This window comes from Mya arenaria, chromosome 6 (genome assembly GCF_026914265.1).
Source record: "Mya arenaria isolate MELC-2E11 chromosome 6, ASM2691426v1".
In the NCBI taxonomy this organism is placed as follows: domain Eukaryota; kingdom Metazoa; phylum Mollusca; class Bivalvia; order Myida; family Myidae; genus Mya; species Mya arenaria.
The window spans coordinates 46,707,459-46,711,068 of record NC_069127.1 but is presented as its reverse complement, the minus strand read 5'-3'; the positions used below and the strand labels follow the sequence as shown (position 1 = coordinate 46,711,068).

Below are 3,610 nucleotides of genomic sequence, written 5' to 3'. Positions count from 1 at the left end.
GAAGCCTGGACGGCATTTTAAAATGATTAAGTTTGATATATGCAATAATTGTATTGGAAATTCTAAATAACTTTTATATAAATATTTCATTTACGTACATTCAGAACTCGACATACTATAATTCATAGAAATCTGCTCTGCAAATTTATACTCCACCCAATAAATCAATCTAGAGTGTGATCGTGTACAATGGGATAAATCTTTGATTTCTTCTACAAATATGAACTATTTATATACATTTTTTCTCACCATATCGAAAAGCGGTACTTTGATTGGATTAAATGCATCTCTGCCATTGTATTTCTTCAGATTTGCTAGCGTCTTCCTTATTTACATTTTACCGGAAGTCATGCGCGCGCAAGGGATTATGGGAAACAGTAAAGTCGCGAATTCCTTGGATGTGCAAGAAAATCTTTTATGTATCAGGTAAGTATAACAAATAAGATACTGAGTAACTGGATTACATATTTTGTTTTTTAACTTGTCAGCAACGTAAATGCCAAGTATTGGAAATTGCTAGACTTTTAAATTAAATACTATAGCCTAGTATAGCTACTTTCTAGTTCTGAGTGATGATCAAAAGTCAATTTACCACCTGTTATACTTTTTTTGTCGTTTGTAACTATTACAGTCTAAGTGATGATCAATCGCTAGTCAATCATTGTATTTTTTTGTTGTTAGTGACTTTTACGTTCTGAGTGATGATCAATATTGGATATTACCTTTTTTTCTGTCTTTTCCTACTTTTACGTTCTGAGTGATGATCAAAAGTCAGTCAATATTACTATTTTTCTGTCTTTTCCTTCTTTTACGTTCTAAGTGATGATCAATAGCCGGTCAATATTACTATTTTTCTGTCCTTTCCTACTTTTACGTTCTGAGTGATGATCAATAGCCGGTCGATATTACTATTTTTCTGTCTTTTCCTTCTTTTACGTTCTGAGTGATGATCAATAGCCGGTCAATATTACTATTTTTCTGTCTTTTCCTACTTTTACGTTCTGAGTGATGATCAATAGCTGGTTAATATTACTTTTTTTTTCGTTTTTGACTTTTACGTTCTGAGTGATGATCATAAGCCAGTTAATATTACTATTTTTGTCGTTTTTGACTTTTACGTTCAAAGTGATGATTAATAGCTTGTTAATATTACTATTTTTGTCGTTTTTAACTTTAACGTTCTGAGTGATGATCAATAGCCAGTTAATATTACTATTTTGTTCGTTTTTGACTTTAACGTTCTGAGTGATGATCAATAGCCAGTTAATATTACTATTTTTTTTCGTTTTTGACTTTAACGTTCTGAGTGATGATCAATAGCCAGTTAATATTACTATTTTTCCGTTTTTGACTTTAACGTTCTGAGTGATGATCAATAGCCAGTTAATATTACTTTTTTCAATTAACGTTCTGAGTAATGATCAATAGCCAGTTAATATTACTATTTTTTGTCGTTTTTGACTTTTACGTTCTTAGTGATGATCTTTAGCCAGTCAATATTACTATTTTTTTGTCGTTTTTGACTTTTACGTGTTTAGTGATGACCATTAGCCAGTCAATATTACTATTTTTTGTCTTTTTCTTCTTTTATGTTCTGAGTGATGATCAATAGCCGGTCGATATTACTATTTTTTGTCGTTTTTGACTTTTACGTTCTGAGTGATGATCATGAGCCAGTCAATATTACTATTTTTTGTCGTTTTTGACTTTTACGTTCTGAGTGATGATCATTAGCCAGTCAATATTACTATTTTTTTGTCGTGTTTTACTTTAACGTTCTGAGTTATAATCAAAAGCCGGTCATTAATAATGTTTTTTTTGTTATTTATGAATTTTACGTTCTGAGTGATGATCATTAGCCGGTCAATAATACTATTTTTCTGTATTTTCTTACTTTTATGTTCTGAATGATGATATATTTAAGTGCAATATTTGATTTACTTGATTTTATTACAGATTGTACAGTTCCTAGTAATGAGAAATGGCGCAGTTGGTGCAGTGCAGAAACTAGTTTACTCAGGTATGTTAAATGGCTGCTGTTTGGAAAAATAGTATGCAGATGTGCAAGTGACATTGTGCAACTTTGGGCATTGGAGAAAATTGTTACAATTTTTGAAGATTTAATACTCTAACTATTCTCATGTTTCTATAGCAACCATGGCTCTTTATTTATGTTCCATAAAGATTCTATTATCAAAACTAATATTACTAGCTTTAATAATTATTGACATTTCATTTGACTTTTGACATGTCTTTTGAGTGCTTCCTTAGTCATTAATGCGTAATCATTCAGGGCCCTTCTGTGATGGCTCATTCTTCTATTCATCCATGTATTTGTAAAAGAAATGTTTGCATTTTAAAGAGTGTCAGTCAAAAAATAAATGAGCATAATAACCTTGAAGTGATCGGTTACAAAAGTTGTTATCTTCTAAGCATGGAATAAAGCCACATATAAGTCATGTACTGCTCTATACTTACAGAATGTTTGTTCCAACTGACGGATGATATTGTCAGATAAGAGCACATTGGCATGTTGCAGACGTTGACTTTCTGAATTACAGAAAATGGCTTCAGTCAGGTATTGTACATCATGATTGGCATATATTAAAAATTTAGTTTTGATCAAAAATTAGCAAAAAAGTTTTTTAATAGAGAAATTACAGTGTTTTTCAAGAACATTTTCATTAACAAATTAGACATAAATCTCATTGAGATTTTATTTTACATGTCGCAATGCAAAAACAACCAAAAATGGAGAGTATATACTTAAGTATACATTAATGGACCAAAACTGCCAAACTTCAATCCTTGGAAGACCAGAAACTTTCATAATTGAGGTGAATGCACTCATGAAAGTTCCAAATATCAGCAAGTAGTCAGCAAGTCATAATATATTGAAGTTTTCTCATAAAACTCTGAAAATGTTGGCATAGAAATTCTAAGTTCTTATTCGTAATGGAAATTTGTAGTATTTTTCTTTATATCTTCTTTTGTTTGTGTTTCAGGATACCAGAAAGCATCAGGACTTCCAGGGCATGGCTATAGCTCCTCCTGAAAGAACATCAGAAACACTTGATTATTTGTGTGAAATACTTTGAAATAAAAAACCTCTTTCTGCATGATTTAATTCCTAAAAAAATCAATAAACCTTAAGAATGATTTATATATATATGTAAAAATATGTTCCAATAAAAGTATCAATTTTTACATTTATCTTTTTAATTTGAATTGCTATGCGTATGGATTAAAACCTCTGAAAAATAAAGACAATGGAAATATTAACAGAATCTGGATTTAAACTAGAGATTTTTTATAGTCAAGTTAAATGTCCATCCGGGTCACCTTATTTCCATACTTATGTAGCAGATACTTCATTTGCTATGTTTGTATCAGAAACATGAATTTCTGATGCTTCTGAAATTTTAACTTTATTAAACAAAAAAATAACATTTTTTTTGTTTTGATTTTCAAGAGAAATTTGTATCAGGTACATGTATGTGAAATGAAATGATGGCTGTTATTTCTCAGTAGTTAAACATTTATCTGAAAATACAATATTATGTATGTATGTTGGTTTTAGAACAAGTCATTATAAAACAGAATATTTCTG

At 30.1% G+C, this 3,610-nt stretch overlaps 1 long non-coding RNA gene across 1 annotated transcript; it reads left to right on the top strand.

The window, feature by feature from the left end:
- Positions 1-332: 332 nt before the first annotated feature.
- Positions 333-2,539, top strand: LOC128237401 (uncharacterized). Its single transcript, XR_008261597.1, has 3 exons — positions 333-426; positions 1,957-2,020; positions 2,481-2,539. It is a non-coding gene; the product is annotated as an uncharacterized LOC128237401 (long non-coding RNA).
- The last annotated feature ends 1,071 nt before the right edge of the window (positions 2,540-3,610 follow it).